Genomic DNA, 21753 nt, shown 5'->3' with positions numbered 1-21753 from the left:
TTTAATACTACATCAAACAACGAACTTTAATTTTAGTCATTTTTAATCTTACTAATTTCGGTATCCGATCATCATCAGAGGTTTAGTTTCGCTAAAAAATTTATTTATATATATATATATATATATATATATATGGTGTTGGTTGAGGACCACCTTTGAGAGTTGGATGGTTAAAACAGTAATACTGTTACGGGTTTGTGTCGGAAGCGTTTGAACGTTTGCACAGAAACCGCGTAATAAAGTAATAGAGGCGTTCGGTTCTCATCATTAATTCGAAACCAGTGCAGTTACCAGAAAGAGTCGTCTCGACTATATATAGTCTTCGGGGTCCGGTCTAGTTAGTAAAATAATCATTAGTAAATCGATACGTCTGCAATTATCGCATCGCGAGACACGCACCGGCAGGAAATCGCATACCGTTCTCATCGCTGACTCGATACTCTTCGGATTCCGTTTGCGGACCGTGTGACAACTTCGACTATATATATATATCGACTATACTCTGTCTTAGTATGTGTGAGTGTTGAGTTTGTCTCTTCACTCGGCTTCACTAAAAGAAAAGTACGGTATAATGGACCTCGTTACAAAATACGGACAAAATATTTTTAAATCGTATACAGTGAACTTTCTGGTTCTCCAAATATCATTGTTATAGTATTTACGACGAATTTGGTTCAGCTATCTTTTAAGATATCATTCATGAAAATATCTCAATTTATCTAGAAGATATAGAGGGTTGAGTCCAAGTATGATTTTCATTGATTGAAGCACTCTTAAGTAACTCGAGTTCGAATCATTCAAAGATAACGTATTATATTACGTTGAATTCCTAATTAATTAAGCTATCTTTTAAGATATTACACATTGAGATATCTTGATTTTTTAAATAGATATGGAAAGAAATGTTATTAATCATCATTATCTCAATTTGAAGCTATAACGAGTAATCTGATTGAAAACGTTCTAAATATGAGATTGTAATGAGACATATCACGTCAAAATGGGTATAAATTAAGCTTTCTTTTAAGATATAAAGCATCAAAATATCTCAATCTATCCATAAGATATAGAATAAAAAGTGCAATTTTGGTGTTAATATTTAAAGCTTCACAATTAACTCGATGATAAACGTTTCATACATATCATAAAAACAAGTTATATTACATTGAAATCGTTATTATTTAAGCTATTTTTTAAGATATCATTCATGAAAATATCTCAATTTATCTAGAAGATATAGAAGGTTGATTCCAAGTTTGATTTTGATGGATTGAAGCACTGCTAAGTAACCCCATCACACCGAGTTCGAATCATTCAAAGATAACGCATCACATTGTGTCGAATTCCTAATTAATTAAGCTTTCTTTTAAGATATTACACATTGAAATATCTTGATTTTTCCAAAAGTTATGAAAAGAAATGTAATTAATCATCAATATCTCAATTTTAAGCTATAACGAGTTACCTGATTAAAAACATTCTAAATGTGAGATAGTAATGAGACATATCACGTTGAAATTTGTATTAATTAAGCTTTCTTTTAAGATATAAAGCATCAAAATATCTTAATCTCTCCAGATGACATACAATTATTAAGATAATTCTGGAATAATTTTAGAAAATAATAATTCTTGAAATGTCTGGATAGATCTTAAATGATCTACAATTTTATACAAGGTATTGTTAAAAAACTATAAATAAGTTAGCTAAGGATAAAATAAATTTCATAAAAAGTGGAAAAATTATTAAAAAGCTTAATCTCCACCAAAAATCCTTTAAAATGACCCCAAACACGACTAAGTTATCTTTAAAAACAACCGAGATACGATTATTTTGTCTAATTTTAAAATGACGATCGTCGTTTATTTTTATTATTTTTTTTTACAGTTTTAAGTATATCTCGTTTGTTTTTTAACATAATCTAGTCGTGTTTGGTATCATTTTAAAGGATTTTTAATTTCCTAACAGACGGTGATGATCAAATTGAACCAATTTGAGTTTATTACAAGTTCTAATCAACAAAAAAATGATCTAAATTATATTGGAAGTTTTAAAATAATGTCCCAAATTCTAAACTCTAAGAAGAAATGTGGAATCGCACAGACGGAAATTCAAACACTTTAGTGTTGTCTAGTAATATTTTGGCGCTCGCCAATAAGCTTTGTCTATATGTTGGTAGCTTTGAAACACTTCCACAAACAATTTTCTATTCTGGTTAAGTATCCTGGATATGTTTCTAATCGATTAGAACCATTTTGACTTACACCAATAAGGTTTTTCTATTTTTTGATATATTTCAAGTACTTCCAAAAAACGTCAAAATCATTTTTATTAATAATTTCATCCTCTTTAACTTTTCTATGGTTGTTTTTAATCTATTAGAACCATTTTGACATACACCAATCAGGTTTTTCTATGTTTTGATATATTTTAAAGACGTTAAAGACGTTTTTATCGTCCGTTATATAGCATATTTAAAAAAAGAATTTTTTAATGTGATTAATTCTTGTAAATTATTCATTTGGTGTTATGAAATTCGAGTGGTCGCGACTTATCTGGTTGCGAACACGTGTCCAACCGAACGGAACAGAGGCAAACTGAGACATTAGCATCCGGAATATCGTAGCTTTTAGCAAAAAGGTTACGGACCGTTCACTCCGGGTTTCAGTAACTCAAACTGCAAGTTAAACAAGACAAATTAATAAATATCGAGATGAAATAATTGATTTTAAGTTATTAACAATTTTTTTTCTTAGCAATAAAAATACCAAAGATTTTCCATTGAATTAAAACAGTAATCTAATAATTAATTCAGTACTCGGTCGCCGTCGCGTCCAATTTGCGGTGATTTATGACGTATTTAATACTTTATACTTATTTATTCTTTTAGTGGATAGACGTTCACCGTCTCGCACAAAATCTCGGAAACCATTAATATCAATTTGCAATAATTACTAAAGTGCGGAGAGACAATCGCGGTGGCCATATTGCGCCTGTGACATTTAAAACGACGGCAACTCTCGGTTATTCTAGGTATGTAAATTAATTTGTTTCTTAATCAAACGGAGAGAGTTTCGAGTTTACCGCATTTTTATTGTTTCTTTTCTAGTTTTTTTCTGCTCACTTTGCAATTTCTGAATAGGTTAGTAGCATATTTATTGTTTTCCACGTGGTGAAATAGAGCGTCGGACCTCGGGCTCGACGTGTTTGCGCCGGAGCGGCAGATCCTTGACGTGAATTTTTACCAGCTTTCCCCGCGTTAATTGGACCCTGGACGAAGTGAGACTCGAACGAGTAAATGTCTTGGACTCGCGCGATTAATTAGGGGATTATAACCTCACCTTTGGGTTTGGAGGATAGATTCCTTCTAATTACGTTTGTGGTTAGAAAAACAATCTTATGGCCTTTACAAAAATATTTCTATGTATACAAAGATATATTACAGAGATATACATATAGAATATGAGAAAAACCAATTGGTGCGAGTTAAAAAGGTTCTAATCGATTAAAAACAACCTTAGGATACTTAACGAAGATAAAATAATTAATAAAAATAATTTTGGCGTTTTTTGGAAGTACTTGAAATATATCAAAAAGTAGAAAAACCTTATTGGTGTAAGTCAAAATGGTTCTAATCGATTAGAAACATATCCAGGATACTTAACAAGAATAGAAAATTGTTTGCGGAAGTGTTTCAAAGCTGCCAACATATAGAAAAAGCTTATTGGTGAGCGCCAAAAAACGTATTGGTATAAGTCAAAGTGGTCTAATAAATTAAAAGTAGTGATGGAACGGATAGTCGGCATCCCCTTCGGCCGGATATCCGTTTATCCGGCATATCTATCCGGCCATTATGGTTATAATTTCTGGTGCATTGCTGAAGTGATAAAAGCGATTTTTCAAAACGGCTTTTTGCATTAAAAAGAGGATACTTTAATTAATCATTGGTGATATTTCCACAAGGATCCTTCAAGAAATTAATTTTATAGCGAATTTTGAAAATTATCGATGAAAATTGTAACATTGAAAATTTTATCAAAACTTCAAATGTTGTTTTCTCAAAAACTAAAAATTATTTTTCAAAACGCGTTGGTTCATTGGGAAGAGGACACTTTTATTAACATTTTGGGAAATTTTCATACCCATATTCCAAGAAATCGATTTTATATGAATTATTAAAATTTAATCGGCAAAAATTGCAAAATGCAAATAAATTGTCGATTACTTCAAAAATTTATTTCTCAAGAACTAAAAGCGATTTTTCAAAATGGCTTTTTGCATTAAAAAGAGGATACTTTAATTAATAATTGGTGATATTTCCACATGGATCCTTCAAGAAACTAATTTTATAGCGAATTTTGAAAATTATCGATGAAAATTGTAACATTGAAAATTTTATCAAAACTTCAAATGTTGTTTTCTCAAAAACTCAAAATTATTTTTTAAAACGTGTTGGTTCATTGGGAAGAGGACACTTTTATTAACATTTTGGGAAATTTTCATACCCATATTCCAAGAAATCGATTTTATATGAATTATTAAAATTTAATCGGCAAAAATTGCAAAATTCGAATAAATTGTCGATTACTTCAAAAATTTATTTCTCGAGAACTAAAACTGATTTTTCAAAACGGCTTCTTGCATTAAAAAGAGGATACTTTAATTAATAATTGGTGATATTTCCACATGGATCCTTCAAGAAACTAATTTTATAGCGAATTTTGAAAATTATCGATGAAAATTGTAACATTGAAAATTTTATCAAAACTTCAAATGTTGTTTTCTCAAAAACTAAAAATTATTTTTTAAAACGTGTTGGTTCATTGGGAAGAGGACACTTTTATTAACATTTTGGGAAATTTTCATACCCATATTCCAAGAAATCGATTTTATATGAATTATTAAAATTTAATCGGCAAAAATTGCAAAATTCGAATAAATTGTCGATTATTTCAAAAATTTATTTCTCGAGAACTAAAACTGATTTTTCAAAACGGCTTTTTGCATTAAAAAGAGGATACTTTAATTAATAATTGGTGATATTTCCACATGGATCCTTCAAGAAACTAGTTTTATAGCGAATTTTGAAAATTATCGATGAAAATTGTAACATTGAAAATTTTATCAAAACTTCAAATGTTGTTTTCTCAAAAACTAAAAATTATTTTTCAAAACCCGTTGGTTCATTGGGAAGAGGACACTTTTATTAACATTTTGGGAAATTTTCATACTCATATTCCAAGAAATCGATTTTATATGAATTATTAAAATTTAATCGGCAAAAATTGCAAAATTCGAATAAATTGTCGATTACTTCAAAAATTTATTTCTCGAGAACTAAAACTAATTTTTCAAAACGGCTTTTTGCATTAAAAAGAGGATACTTTAATTAATAATTGGTGATATTTCCACATGGATCCTTCAAGAAACTAATTTTATAGCGAATTTTGAAAATTATCGATGAAAATTGTAACATTGAAAATTTTATCAAAACTTCAAATGTTGTTTTCTCAAAAACTAAAAATTATTTTTCAAAACGCGTTGGTTCATTGGGAAGAGGACACTTTTATTAACATTTTGGGAAATTTTCATACTAATATTCCAAGAAATCGATTTTATATGAATTATTAAAATTTAATCGGCAAAAATTGCAAAATTCGAATAAATCGTCGATTACTTCAAAAATTTATTTCTCGAGAACTAAAACTAATTTTTCAAAACGGCTTGTTGCATTAAAAAGAGGATACTTTAATTAATAATTGGTGATATTTCCACATGGATCCTTCAAGAAACTAATTTTATAGCGAATTTTGAAAATTATCGATGAAAATTGTAACATTGAAAATTTTATCAAAACTTCAAATGTTGTTTTCTCAAAAACTAAAAATTATTTTTCAAAACGCGTTGGTTCATTGGGAAGAGGACACTTTTATTAACATTTTGGGAAATTTTCATACTCATATTCCAAGAAATCGATTTTATATGAATTATTAAAATTTAATCGGCAAAAATTGCAAAATTCGAATAAATCGTCGATTACTTCAAAAATTTATTTCTCGAGAACTAAAACTAATTTTTCAAAACGGCTTGTTGCATTAAAAAGAGGGTACTTTAATTAATAATTGGTGATATTTCCACATGGATCCTTCAAGAAACTAATTTTATAGCGAATTTTGAAAATTATCGATTAAAATTGCAACATTGAAAATTTTATCAAAACTTCAAATGTTGTTTTCTCAAAAACTAAAAGTAATTTTTTAAAACGTGTTGATTCATTGGAAAGAGGATACTCTTATTAACACTTTGGGAAATTTTTATACTCATATTCCAAGAAATCGATTTTATATGAATTATTAAAATTTAATCGACGAATATTGCAAAATTCGAAAAAATTGTCGATCATTTCAAAATTTTATTTTATTTTGGATTTTAAAAAATGGACGGATATAGGCTGGATACAGGATAGTTGCCGGATATCTGTTCCACCGCAAGTGTTTGGAATGTATCAAAAAATAGGAAAAGCTTGGCAAAATGGTTTTTATTGAATAAAAACAACTTCTAGTTACTTACTGAGGTTGAAATAATTAAAAAAAATGATTTTGGAGTATTTCAAAAATACTAAAAAACCAGAAAAAGTTGATTGGTGTGTGTCAAAATGATTCTAATCGATTAAAAACAACTACGGGATACTTAATAAGGATAAAATAATTTAAAAAAATGATTTTGATGACTTTCGAAAGAGTTTCAAAGACACAATAAAACAGAAAAAGTTGATTGGTGAATATCAAAATGATTTTTATTGACTAAAAACACCTTGAGACTTAAGTAGGAACCAATAAGAAGTGTTTAGAGATAATATGAATTATCCAAAGATTGTTTGGAGTGTACATTCATTATAACTATTGATCTTGAAAGATTAAGTGAAGAACAAAGAAAGGTATCGAAACACACGTGGTGGTTTAGAGACGAGGAAACGTTCGCAAAACGTCTGTCGGCGCAATAACTCAGTTTCCTCCGTTTAAAACAGAAAAAAAAACGGTTCGCGGTTGCGGAGATTCTACGTAATTAAATGTCACCGGCGATGATTTAATGGCTTCGTACCGTGGATCTACATAAATATCGGCCGGTCCGACGATGATTTATTTCGCTCGGAACGCGACCGGTCGTCTCGGTTTGCGTTTAATTACGATCGGGGAACAAACGGGGCCCCTTTCTAAACATCGGGCGACGTTAAATAATAGCGGAACCGCGAACGTTTACTTATATATACTTAAGCCATTTAAACACGTCTTCGCGAATTGAGCACAACGCGGCGTGTGCCTTAACCGAATCCAGAGACAATTATCAATTCAGATAACAGAGATATTCAACGTGATAGTATTACTCGTTCGAAGGCTGGAGGAACACCGCGAAGATCTTTATCTTAAACTCGGTTTTATGTAGCATTGTATTACAATTACGAGACTCTCTCGTTCGAACGTGATCTTAATGCGTTGTTTTTAACTTTAATTTTTAAATAAATTAAAAAATTCCTATGGGTGGTGACATAAGAGTTTAGAATTAAGAGAGAATTCGGAACGAAGTTGAGAGCTCTAAATTTTGCGGAGACACGAGTCGCGCGGTTTCTAAACTACCGGAGCGTGCAGCGGAATTTTTTAATTAACGGCCCTAGGGCACCAGGAAGGAGCAGAAGAAGTTCGCGCAAAAAAAAATTCCCGGCTATCTCGAGCATTTTCGTCCTTTCACCGCGCGGCGACAACGACAAAGTCGCATTACTCGGACTTCTTCTACTTAAGTGGGTGGGTGGACATCCTCAACTTCTATAATTCGCAATTTAGTCGAGATGTGTGGTTGTTGGTATAATTTAGCGATTCTCTTCGGTTGCGGTGTATTTTGTTATGGTTGAGCTTTGAAAAGTTTAACTTAAATCTAACGCGGTAGAGGGTGCTGCAACAAAAAGCAAGCGTTTTGTTCTTGCGTAATCCGTTCGCTATCCAGGCGACAAGAAGGCGATGGAAGGCGCAGATAGGCTTAGTTTGAAGGTCCTCAATCGAGCCTTGGTTTTTCAAACTCTATCTTATGAATAGTTTTACTTGTGCCGATGCTAATCTTAGACCGGAATTTATTTCGTAACATTTCAATGAAATCGGTTATAACTGAATATCTTCGGATGTAAGAAGAGTCATTTTCGGTTGCAAAACCGTGTTGAAGCGGAGCCGATTTGTCACCGGGGCGTTTAACGCAACGTCCGTCCGCATCAAAACGGCGGGTTCTTATTCCGAGGAAAAAGCCGTGCAACGAGACGGACCGATAACAATATCCTTTAACGAGAGAGACGCGGACGTTGCGCAAACCGGAGCTGCTCTAATTGAAAGCCGCGTTAGAATCGAGTTGCAAAACGGCCTACGCCCGTGGTTATAGTTGTTCCTTCGGGGCGCGGTCGTCTCTTCGCCTGGCTGGAAAAAGAGGAGAGGAAAAAACGGAGGAGGTCGCAGCACGCAAATGTCCCCCTTCGACACCGCAACCGCCGTTCTGTGCCAAGAACGCGGCCTTCGGGCTGCCCATCGTGTGACATTTCGAACCGAGACGGAAGTCGTTGGTAATTAATCGGATCGGCCGCGGTTTAGAAAGTTGACGACGATCGATTGATCTCTTAACAATTACCTTCTTACTTTATATTATTTAAATTTCATTTTTAACTACTTTCATCCTACTCTAAAACCTCGATGTTATGAAAAATTATTCATTTTTCCACTTTAAACTGTTTTAATGAATCCACACTTAGTTCAACAAAAATATTCAACAATCTAACGGGAATAATAACTAAAACTAGAGCTAATATTAGACCTTGAACAAGAAAGTACGTTTCATTTTTGATCAAGACGGAAAAAAACGAAAATTAATGAAGCTGACTTGACCAGCTTTTGAACAGATAGTACTGAGGTGTGTTCCAGACAAGACGTCGCGCCTTTATTTCTTCATGTAGGTAAAATTAAGACGCGACGTCCCGTCTGGAACGCACTATCTTTTCCGATTGGACAAAACCCTCCTCTTTGCACAGCTTATTTCTGTTTCTTTTTAATCTATAATTGGAGCAAATTGCTCTAAAAAATTAAAAAGACAACTTTGATAAACAGATAACGGGATTCGACAAAAGCAATTATTAGACATATTTTTGTTAAAACCGCATTAAAATCCACCCAGCCGTTTTCGATATAACCGTATCCTTAACTAAACCGCGATTTTTCGCTAAATTATAGGGAATATCGAAAAAATAAAGTATGGCCTTCATTAAAAACACATCACTCTACCACCTGTACAAATTTGAACATTTTTCGTCGAATAGTTTTCGAGAAAAAAAATGCAAATTGGACAAAGTTGCCTGAAAAATCGGGTACTTTCTTCATTTTACTCGCTATAAAAAGAAAACCACGGAGCCGAAAAGTTTCAAATTCATATATGTTACATGGAAATGTTCTGTAATTATAACAAACTTTACCGCAATGTTTTTCATGAAGTGGTTGCGAAGATATACATCTCTAAAGTGAGGAGGTTTGATTTATGGCACGGATAGTATATGTCTATCATCAATAAATTGCCTAAAAGCTGTAAAATGTGTGTACCTAATGTAGTGCCTCGGCCTCAAGCGACCTCGGCATTAAACTTTCTTGATCATCAATAATATACCCAAAAAAACTTTAAAATGTGTGTACCTAATCTGGAGCCTCGGCCGCAAGCGACCTCGGTTTCAAACTTTCTCGATTCTTATTGATATCTCAGAAACAATAAAAAATGTGTAGCTAATCTAGTGCCTCGGCCGCAAGCGACCTCGGCTTCAAACTTTCCCGATCGTTGATGATATATTAGAAAGAAAATATTAAAAGAATGTGTGCCCAATCTAGTGCCTCGGCCGCAAGCGACCTCGGCTTCAAACTTTCCCGATTGTTGATGATATATTAGAAAGAAAACATTAAAAGAATGTGTGCCTAATCTAGTGCCTCGGCCGTAAGCGACTTCCTCGATCATCAATAAATTGTCCAAAGACTATAAAAGGTGTGTACCTAATCTGGAGCCTCAGCCGCAAGCGACCTCGGCTTCAAAGTTACCCGATCGTTGATGATATCTTAGAAAGAAAACATTAAAAAAATGTGTACCTAATCTAGTGCCTCGGCCGCAAGCGACCTCGGCATTCAACTTTCTCGATCCGTTATATCGAGGATTTTAACAACTTTCATATTATTATAATTCAATTAATCATCAAGACAAACACGTCAAGTATCTTCACCTTCGCGGCCCCGAAAAAGGGCAAAATCGAATGGGGACCTTTTACTTTTTACTCGACTCATTTTGGCGATTTCTCACACGTTCACTCGATACTGAACTCAACTCAACTCAACACAGAGAAGAGATGTTAATATATCGTTTTTATTTCGACGCTTTCTTCGATTCGAATCAATTAATCAAAAATGTAATGGATTTTTTTCGAAATACTTATTATGATGATTGCGAAATCTTCGTGTGTAGTGATGTTTTAAAGTTCGAGATGATGTTATTTCTGGACAAATAAGGAATCGACGACGTCCTCGTGTGTCGAACCGGCGGTATTTTGCTGAATCACGCCATTATGCAAACGATAGCGATCTGCGGCGTGTGTGTCGAAGATGTGCCGGCCGCGGCTTCATTAAATTTACATAAACAACACCTCCGATCGAACGGGGTATTGTTGTACTATTAATTACCATACGTTAGGGGAACGCCTAACGGCTTTTTCTTTCTTTCTTCTTATTTCTCTATGTTCACTTGAGACCAGTTCGAGATTTTTTTGGTTAAGAATTTATAAACATTAAAAAAGTTATTTTTATAAAATGTTTGTAAAAGCGGCCTCTATAATAGTGCTAAGTTGCCCGGGAGAAGGCCTTCGGTAATCGGCCGGGATCCGGAGTCGAGTAGCCGGGGGCCCGGGTGGGGCCCCTTCCGATAGTAGCAGCATGCGGGGGCCGCAGCCTGAGGCCAGGGCGTGGTCAGTTTCAAAGATGTGCCCTTCCTTTCACCGACGTTACACAACGAACACTCGGCGATTGTGCTCCGCACTACAAAATCAGCGGTACTCAATAAATTTTCAATAACACAGAACCGTTCACTCAATTTATTCCTACAATTTATCTCGAAATAAAATTATCAAACAAAAACATCCAAGTTACAATAAATTATTTTTTTTAAACAAAAACATAAATCGATTTAGAATCACTTTATTTATACACCGATGATCTTTATGATCTTTAAACAGATTTAAGTTTTGGTTCCGGATATTGTCAGCCTTGACTATTATAGGACAATCGAACAATCAAGATATACAGTAAGTTTTTTTTAAACCCAGAAAAACCAGAAAAACAGTGCAGGAAGTTTCTCCAATTCGACTCTGCGTTTTTGTTGTTCTTTTCCGCTTCAATCTCGATAATCCGCGGTAGATAGCGAAATTAGCGCGGAATTCGCGAGAAAGTTATATGGGCAATGCTAAACGTACGCACGGTTAGGTGCTTATTTAGCTTACGAACCGCGCCGCGATTGAATGCATAAAACGCGTATAATTTATTAGGTCTCTCTTTCGCTGTCGCCAACCTCGGATTTGAATACGTTTTCGATGCGGTTAGTGCACTTGATGGCGAGATTTTCCATTTAATAAAACCATCGTTAATCGATTTTATATTATACAATAAACGTATTTACAATAATCGAAACATACTATTTTAAAGTGTAATTAAGTTTTTAATTTTTAACTAGATAGATGAAAATAGATAGATGTGCATATCACTTACCGACACTGAAGACGCACGTCTAAATCCGAAACTTTCTAGTTCTTGTTCTCTGCTAGCACTGGATCTAACACTAGACCTAGAATTAGAAACATTCAGGTTTAGCCATCTTAATGACATACGACTAACATTTTTAAAAAATCACAAAAAATCGAATTCTCAAGATATCTTAATAAACTTTTGTCCACTTATAGAGAAAAATATACATGGTGTATCTGAATGACTGCAACAAACGTCAAGGGGTGATTCTTTAGTGAATTTTAAGGGTACTTTGATATATGAACCATGGGCGACTTCGGCTCCCCTAAAGAGCTACACCCCTTCAAAAATGGCGGAAAATTTTGGTTTAATTTTTTTTTCTCAAAAACCATAAACGCTAGGAAAATGAAATTTGGGGAATACGTTTAACTCATAATAGGGCACGTTTTAACCCTATTTGTACTTTCAACCTACCCTTCTAAACTACTAAACGTAACCACCCCCTTTGCATTTTTGCGAAAAATTTTTTTATGCAGATGATAAATAGATTAGAAAAATTTTACATAGATAGATGAAAGTATTCTAAAACTTTTTTGTCTCTCTGAAATTTTTCCAAAAACGACTAATTTTTGAGAAAAAAAATAGTAAAGCAAACACTGCCCGTTAAACAACGGGGTTGTCGATCAAAAGTTGGAATGAATTTTGAATGAAAAAATCTTAGTAGGCTTTGCAATCTTTGTCAGAAATATTTTTGACGTTTAAATGTCAGTTTTTCTTACTATTATTATTGTTTTTCAAATTAATTTTTGAACAAAGTTCTATCACATTTACACTCGTTCACTCGATGTTTCAAAATTTTAAATAAAACAATAATAAAGTAAGAAAACCACTGATATTTAAACGTCAAAGATATTTCTGAGAAAGATTGCAAAGCCTACTAAGATTTTTTCATTAAAAATTTATTCCAACTTTCGATTAACAACCCTACAGCTTAACAGTTAGTGTTTGCTTAATTATTTTTTTTCTCAGAAATTATTAATTTTTTGAAGAACATCAGAGAGACAAAAAAGTTTTAGAATAGTTTTATCTATCTAACTGAAGTTTTTCCAATGTATTTATCATCTTCATAAAAAAATCTAGGCATAAATTGAACGGGGGTGGTTACGTTTAGTAGTTTAGAAGGGTAGATTCAAAGTACAAATAGGGTCAAAACGTGCCCTATTATGAGTTAAACATATTCCCCAAATTTCATTTTCCTAGCGTTTATGGTTTTTGAGAAAAAGAAATTAAACCAAAATTTTCCGCTATTTTTGGAGGGGTGTAGCTTCTTAGGGGAGCCGAAGTCGCCCATAGTTCATATATCAAAGTACCCTTAAAATTCACTAAAGAATCACCCCTTGAAGTTTGTTGCAGTCATTCAGATACACCCTGTATACTATCTTATAAACAAAATCGCATTTGAAAATCTTTATTCATTGTTGAGATAACAATTCTTGAAATAACCTCATTTTTTAAACATTTATTGCGCAAATAGTTTTGTTCATCATCTTTAAAAAATCGCGAAAAATCGAATTCTTAAGATATTTTAATAAACTTTTGTTCATTTAAAGAAGAAAGTATGTAGTTTCTAATAAACAAAGCCGCTTTTCAAAATCTTCACTCATTTCTGAGGTAATAATTCTTGAAGTAATATAATTAAAAAAAAATTTATGAAGTAAAAAAAGCTGCCAACATTTCACGATTGACGCATGTGCAACTCGGATTATAACTGTAATAAGTCAAAAATTGGCAACTAAATTTATTGTAACCGTAAAAAGCCATCTAAACAGTACCATTCAATCGTTATAGTTCAACTTTTACCCCTTTCATTTGACATCTTAACCAGCCATTAATCATCGCGAACTCGTCATATAAATAGTTACTGTTGATATTTTCTGTTATTTATCACCTCTTAAACACCTGTTGATGTCTTGGATAACCTTCAAACACTACTCTCACCTTGGTAGATGCGTTTGATTTTTTTTTAAATAAGGAAATGTAGGATTAGTATAACAGATACCGATTTCGGTGGTTAAACGATCATCAACCGAATCGTAATTAATGAACACCCTGTATAATAAGTGGGAGTATATGTATAGTTACGGTTGTTTAAAGATGGCTAAACTAAGTGAGTAGTTTCACTGACCAGCCCACTTAGATAAGCCGTATTTGACGAAAATCGAAAGTCGAACCTAAACTGGATCACATCATCGTAGCCTACGGGCCTCTCGATTCGTAGTGACTAGCGACGTTTTTGTTTGATCCCGTTTTCGTTTGGAATCGACGGCGTCGTTTTGTTAAGGTAACTTCCTCGTTGGTTCTTACGCGTGCCGTTCGATGACAAAACGGAAAAAAGGGTTAATATTTAGTTGGTTACGCGCATTAATGCCGAGTGAATTTGTAACGGCAATTTTACACGACGTCGGCCGAACTAATTGAGGCAGTTTCTCTCCTGGCTCGGTTGTGTTACAGAAAACGGACCCCGCTAAATATTCAAATGAGCCTCCGATTGCGTGCGTATTAACGAGGCTTGTGCCGACTTAATACCGCGCGACGCGTCGCCGCAAAAATCCGACGGTTTAATTGAATAGAAAGCGCGTTAATCGAACGGTGGCGGTGGTGGTAATTTCATTTTAGATGAACGATCTCGACGAACTTCAATTTCCCTTATTTCAAGAAATCGAGTGATATAGAAAGCGGATTCACAAAAATTTACGACTCCCATTGTTGTTATAAATCGTATAATTTTCGCTTGAAATTATGATAAATAACCGACGTTTACAATAATGAATGTGCCGATTATTACGGAGAATAGCCGATGGATTTATGACCACTTATATATAACATTTCCAAGGTGAATAATATGAATCATTGACTTGTCAAATTTTGACTTCCTTAAAATATTTTTTTTTTTTAACTAAACTAAATTCTTAATGGACGAGGTCGAAGTGACGTATTTCAACCCGAAAGCGATTAATTGGAAAGGAAATGTTTATAATCGAAACAAACAGAAACATCGAAGAAATGTGCCAACATCGAGAAAATGCGATTACGACGCCTCGTATAAAGAAAGTTTTTTCACGAAATACGCCCATTATAAAAGTCTTAGTTACCGAGAAGCTAACCTCCCGATAACTCATTGCCATATCGATCAAGATATGGCGCTTTGGAACGTTTACTCGACCCATTCAAACGATTGGATGATGAGTGGAGATGGGAATCATCAAAATTTCGTCGAGGAAGATAATTTTGTCGATTTTAATAATGGATTTGTTGTTCCAATAGTCACTGTGAACGGGAGGAGGCGATTTATGTTGGTTACCGCGACCGAATTGGAGGGGTTTTATCGAAATTTGAAGATGAAGAGTTGTTTTCGGATGAAAAAGTTTATTTTTAATTTAAAAAGTGGAGGTATTAGAAATATTAGTCGGCGCTAACTTGTTTTTTTAATGTATTTTTGTGTTGTTTAAAAAATGATTCAAATAAATCGATTCCCCAAGTCGTTTATTTCTTCGTTCGGGTCACTCTCGAGGGCGAGGCTCGATATGGGAAGTGTAAAAATGTTACAATGCGATCCAGTTCTTCTGATATACACGGGTTGGGAGCAGTGCGCATGTAGGATTACCGACCTGGACATACATGGAAAGGGCGTATGCATAATGAACTACGTAGTAGGCAGACGTGTATTGCTCTAACGTCCATCCAAGAAACGATTTCATTCATCTCAAATCTAACTTACAGATTTACTTCATTACGATTTATTAAGCATCTGGATTTTATCGTTAATAATAATAACTAATATTTTTTAATTCGATTTTATTGAACTAACAATTTATTGAGCAAACAAATTTTTTCCATCATTTTTAAAAAATCACGAAAAATCGAATTCTTAAGCTATCTTAATAGACATTTGTCCATTTATAGAGGAAAGTATGTACTCTCTCATGAAAAAAAGCGCATTTGAAAATCTTTATTCATTCTTGAGATATTAATTGTTGAAGTAATCTAATTTTTTAAGAAATAATTGAGCAAACAGTTTTTTTTATCATTTTTAAAAAATCGCAAAAAATCGAATTCTTAAGATATCTTAATAAACTTTTGTCCACTTATAGAGAAAAGTATATACTTTCTTATAAACAAAACCGCATTTGAAAATCTTTATTCATTCTTGAGATATTAATTGTTGAAGTAACCTAATTTTTTAAGAATTTATTCAGCAAACAATTTTTTTCCATGATTTTTAAAAAATCGCGAAAAATCGAATTCTTAAGATATCTTAATAAACTTTTGTCCACTTATAGAGAAAAGTATATACTTTCTTATAAACAAAACCGCATTTGAAAATCTTTATTCATTCTTGAGATATTAATTGTTGAAGTAACCTAATTTTTTAAGAATTTATTCAGCAAACAATTTTTTTCCATGATTTTTAAAAAATCGCGAAAAATCGAATTCTTAAGATATCTCAATAAACTTTTGTGAATTTATAGCAGAAAGTATGTACTTTCTCATGAGCAAAACCGCATTTGAAAATCTTTATTCATTCTTGAGATATTAATTGTTGAAGTAACCTAATTTTTTAAGAATTTATTCAGCAAACAATTTTTTTCCATGATTTTTAAAAAATCGCGAAAAATCGAATTCTGAAGATATCTCAATAAACTTTTGTAAATTTATAGCAGAAAGTATATACTTTCTTATGAGCAAAACCGCATTTGAAAATCTTTATTCATTCTTGAGATAATAACATTTGAAGTAACCTATTTTTTTGAGAATTCGCTACCTACCTGAATTACTCTGTATACACGAGTATTTTATTTTATTGTATACAATTATTTTATAGCAGTACCACTCCGGATGATGTATCGTAATTGATGTTGTTCGAGCGTTTAGCGTTTACAGTCTTTATTCAGTCTTTATTTACTTTTCCTGAAGCTGTAACTAAATTAATTCTTCTTTACCTGCGTTCTTCATAGACTGCTATGCCATGTCACTTGCGGTTTCTTGATATTTTTGGAATGTTTTTGTTAACATAAATAACAAACACATAACAATAATTCTTCAGCCTGTGTATATCCGGTACCGACAGATAACAGAAACAACAGCAGAGTTTATCTCAATAGACTCTTTGCTTTCTTCAGTGTAAGCTTCTTTTTTATCCCGCACATAAAACATAAAAGAAATGAGCTGCTAAGCCCTGCTTTTGACTCATTAATAAATTTAATGCGAGTTTTGTTGCAGTTGAATGAATTATTCTCCACCATCAGTATTTGGTTCTGCATCATTTGTATTATTTATCTTATGGTATCGCTTCAAATAATGTATCGTTTTAATTTTTACTGTGATGGTTTATTCTTTTTAAATAAGTCATTTTTATGTGTGCCACAGTTTATACAATAAAATTAATAAAATTTAACTTACCTTTCGGAATGAATACATTTTTCAATTGAATCTCGGACTATAAAATATGAAATTTTAGATTTTATAAAAATTTATATCGTAAATTATTACCGTCTATTACTCCTTTTTCGAGAACATCTTTAAATGCTAAGGGGTAGTTTTTTAGATGAACATACTTACCCATTGTTTATAAAAACTTTACACAAACTAAATTAAACTAACACTATAGTACACAATAAAATAACAACTATTGACTATAAATTCAAAAATTTTGTTAAATTACACAATCATTAGTAGAAAATCACGGAAAATAAAGTTCAAAACGTACTTTTGGAAATGATTATTTTCTCTACCACATTAAAAAGTAATAGATAAAACAAGGAGCTTCGATGAAGAGAGTCGATGTAAGCGCCGCTCAGTCGGCAAGAGGCGGGACTAACGCGGTGGTAATACTTCGTGGGAATCTTGACGGAAAATATTCATTTTTACTCTACCTTTTTGCAATTTTAGCAAATTACAAACTATTCCTTTATAACTAAAAATTTTGAAAAAATTTATTTGAAAAATATTACTATTTTCAAGTATACTATCATGCAAGCTAAAAAAGAACGACCAAATTGTATAATATTGAGGAAAAAAACCCCTTTTTTTGGAAAACTTTAAAAATTTTCACCATGCGTTATGTAGAATTGTTAGAAGAAGCTATGTACAAAATTTCATCCAAATATTTTCATAAATAATATATGTTTTTTGTAATTTGCCGAGCTGTATGGTAAAGTAGCCTCTTAAGCAAATAATTTCTTCCCATCATTTTTAAAAAATCGCGAAAAATCGAATTCTTAAGATATCTGAATGAACTTTCGTGCATTTATAAAGGAAAGTATGTGCTTTGTCATGAATAAAACCGCATTTGAAAATCTTTGTTCATTCTTGAGATAATAATGTTTGAAGTAACGTTCGGCTAAACCCGAATGTTACTAGTTCTAGGTTTAGTGTTGGTTCTAGTGTTAGTGTTAATGCCACGTCACGAAGGGGTCGTGGAGCTGTGTACATATTCCCAGTATGCATCAGTCCTCTTAGATTCTACCGTCTTTGGTTTAAACGTATTTGGTTACATAATTGCGCCAAGAAAAGTTCCCCGAAGGCTTAGAAACTCTTCTTTTGTCCATTTGATTGACTTGCTATGATATCGATCTAATACGAAAGAGATCGTTGAGTAATTTGTGGGTGGTGGTTAACAAATTATGATCGACGATAAAAGAAACTGTTCTTTAAAAAAATGGTATGTACCTACAGTTCGGTGACACACATCTTTTAGTTTCGGTATTACCACAATAATGATCTCTTTCATCGCCGGGTATTGTCGCCGACAAGTGGAGTGATGACTTCCTAACGGTTCCTCATCCATTGACAAAGTTCGAGTTTCTTTTTATTCCGTTTTGTTGCGCGATCTTTTCCGAAAGAGGAATTAGACCATGAAGAGGTAAATTTCTTTAAAATCTAAATTTTAATCTGGGTCAATTTTAAAAATGAATTTCGAGTGCATTGTTTTGTATAGAGGTCGGTCCTTTCCACGGGACGCGATTATTTATATAATTTATTCCTCCCACGTCGCAAGTTTAGCGAATAATCGCCGCATCGCCCCCTCTTTTCGCCATTTCAAACCAATCCTAATACGTCTCGAGGAGTTGGAAAGCGGAGAACGTTTGGCGTCGTGGGATTACATGGACGTGGAGCGGGTACTCACATCTTAAAGTAACAAAAAAAAAATAATCGAAAATAAAAAAATTATCAAAATTCACTTTCACTATTTTAAGATCCTTGTCCTGAGTCGAGTAAATCTAATAATAATTCACAACGAACGTCGTTTGGGCACGCGTCCAAACCAAGACACAGCTAATTAATTCTAATGGGGCTGTTGCGTAACGACGAAGTAGCCGATAGGCGGCGCCGCTTGCCTCTCACCATTCGCCAAAGCACACGCGATCTTAAGTTACTTAAAGTACGTTTTTTTAGGGGAAAGTTTTTTATCATATTCTATTCTTTTTTTTATTTTATTAAAAAAGAATTCGCCTAATACATTAAGAAGCAACGTCTCTAGAGGGCGCCAATTAACCCGTATTTTTCCCATAAAAGAAAACCATCATCGTCTTTTTACGACTCGAACGTGGACTTAGAACTCGTTTTTTATTCTTTTAACTCTTTTTAAGTTGCCTTCTTGGAATAAAATACGTTTTAAAAGAATTTTATCTTGTATGATGAATTATTTGTGCGGTATAAAGTGTTTATCGTTCAACAAGGGTGGCCGTGTTTGAGGTGGAACTCTTAAAGTTCATTCCTCTTAAAGAAAACAGAAACCGTTAGAAGCCGTTTTAACTATGTACGACTATGTTACGACAAAAAGGAGGTTGTTAGTAATAAAGCGACTTATCGCGAATAAAAATACTTAAACTTTGAACTTTAAAATAAAACTAACACACTTGTAGACACAAAAGAAGTATGAGATATATATCAGAAAAATGAAAAAGATGAAGAAGACTTTTTAATGCATATTTGGATAAATTCAAGAAATCTGAACTAAGATGGAAGGGTCATTCCTTATTGCTTCACTCCAAAAAATAAAAGTATGTTGGATTGCTTAGGAATTGGGATTGAGATTTTTTGAAATCAGAATTTCTATCTATCTTTCTGCTGGGATTTAAATGATTCTGGACTGGGCTTGCGTTGAGATGTTTTGGCATTAAGTTCAGTTCAATTAGGATTATGTTGGGTTACTTTAAAATTCAGTTGATTTATTTTGGGAATGAATTGGGTTGCTTCGAGTTTGAGTTGGGTTGCTTTGGAATTGAGTTTACTTGCTTTGGATGTGACTTGGGTTGCTTTAGGACTAGATTAGATTGCTTTGAAATTGAATTGACTTAGTTTTAGTATGACTTGGGTTGGATTGCGTTGGGTTGCATTGAAATTGAGTTGATTTACTTTGCAAATGAGTTGAGTTGCTTTGAGTTTGGGTTGGGTTGGTTCTAATTTGGGTTGGGTTACTTTGGAATTGAGTTTACTTGCTTTGAGATGTTTTTGGTTTGTTTTAGGATTAGATTGTGATGCTTTGAACTTGAATTAACTTGCTTTATATGCAAGTTGGATGGTTTGGAACAGAGTGGAATTTAGTTATGATTTTTTGGAACAATGTTCCAACGTACTTGAAGTGCCCAATAATGAAGAGTTTATGGTGATCCTCTAATCTAGCTAATGGATGAAGGATGTACAAAATACAAATGCTACGTAGACTTCTGTAAGCTGAAGATAATACTCATTACAGATAATCAAGGCATAATAACAAAGAAAGTGGAGAACAAGAAATTTAAAATGGAGCAGAAACGCTTGAAGTGTCTTGGTATTTCCTTGTGTCGTTTAGTTCTTGGTTTTCATAATTGTGAGGAAGCCGATGTTGTGGAATAGATGCGGACAAAATGATTTTGAGTGAAAATGAAGAGAATCTTACAGACGATAACTGTTATAAGTTATAATAGAACCTCTTCCCATACTTAAGCGTTTACGACATTGGAGACAGAAATGTCTTGGGCTGACAAACTAGGGTATGTTGTTTTTTGGTACTGCATCGCATTTCTTTTGGGTTGGGTTGCTTTGTTAATTGCTAACTGTAATTGTGAGTTTAACACCTTTGGGATTGGGTTGCTTTAGAATTGAGTTGACTTACTTAAGGTGTGAGTTAGTTTGTTTCGGAATTAGCTTTGGAAATGGGTTGGGTTGTTTTAAAATAGAGTTGAGCGTTGTTGTTTTGGTATTGTATGTTGTCTAAATCCAAGCTAATCTAGGATTTAGACTGGATTATTTTGAATTGGGTTTAGTTGCTTTGGGATTAGATGGGATTGCTTTTAGATTCGTTTAAAACTGGAGAAATCTGAAGACAATAGAGGGTTATAGACAGAAAATAAGATTACTCAGGTGTGTATTACACAAGAAGAAAAACAAGCTGTGTCTTTTGCGCAGATATGAATTCATATGCATAAGTCAGAATTAATTGAGGACAAAAATAAGTTGTTTAGACATAAATTTTCTTGTTCATAATCCTATTCTCGTGCCGTTTTGACGAGATTAAGATGTATTGTTTTGGTATTGACTTTGCTCGGAGAGGCCTAATATGCTAAGTTCAAGATGTAAACCTTGCTAAAAAATTAGAGTTTGTCTATTTTTGGCCTTAGCACACCTTAGAAAGGTTTTTAACTGGGATATAAGTGACGACAGAGACGACACAACGAATTCGGCCTCATCGATTAGTGTTTACATGCTTTTATGAGCTTCTTAGATCGGTGTGCATGCTATTGGAGCAGAGAGGGCTAATGACTTTGATGATTTAATACCAGAAACTATATATATATACCAGATTTCAGCGGACGTTTTGCCAAGATCTCACCTGGCATCTTCAGTGCGTTGTCGTAATCTACTGTCAAACGGATTTCCAATTTCAGTTTGTCCTTTGGATTCCTGAGAGAAGCTCCTA

Source organism: Onthophagus taurus, chromosome 5, assembly GCF_036711975.1.
Source record: "Onthophagus taurus isolate NC chromosome 5, IU_Otau_3.0, whole genome shotgun sequence".
Taxonomy (NCBI): domain Eukaryota; kingdom Metazoa; phylum Arthropoda; class Insecta; order Coleoptera; family Scarabaeidae; genus Onthophagus; species Onthophagus taurus.
Note: the sequence above shows the minus strand (reverse complement) of the source record.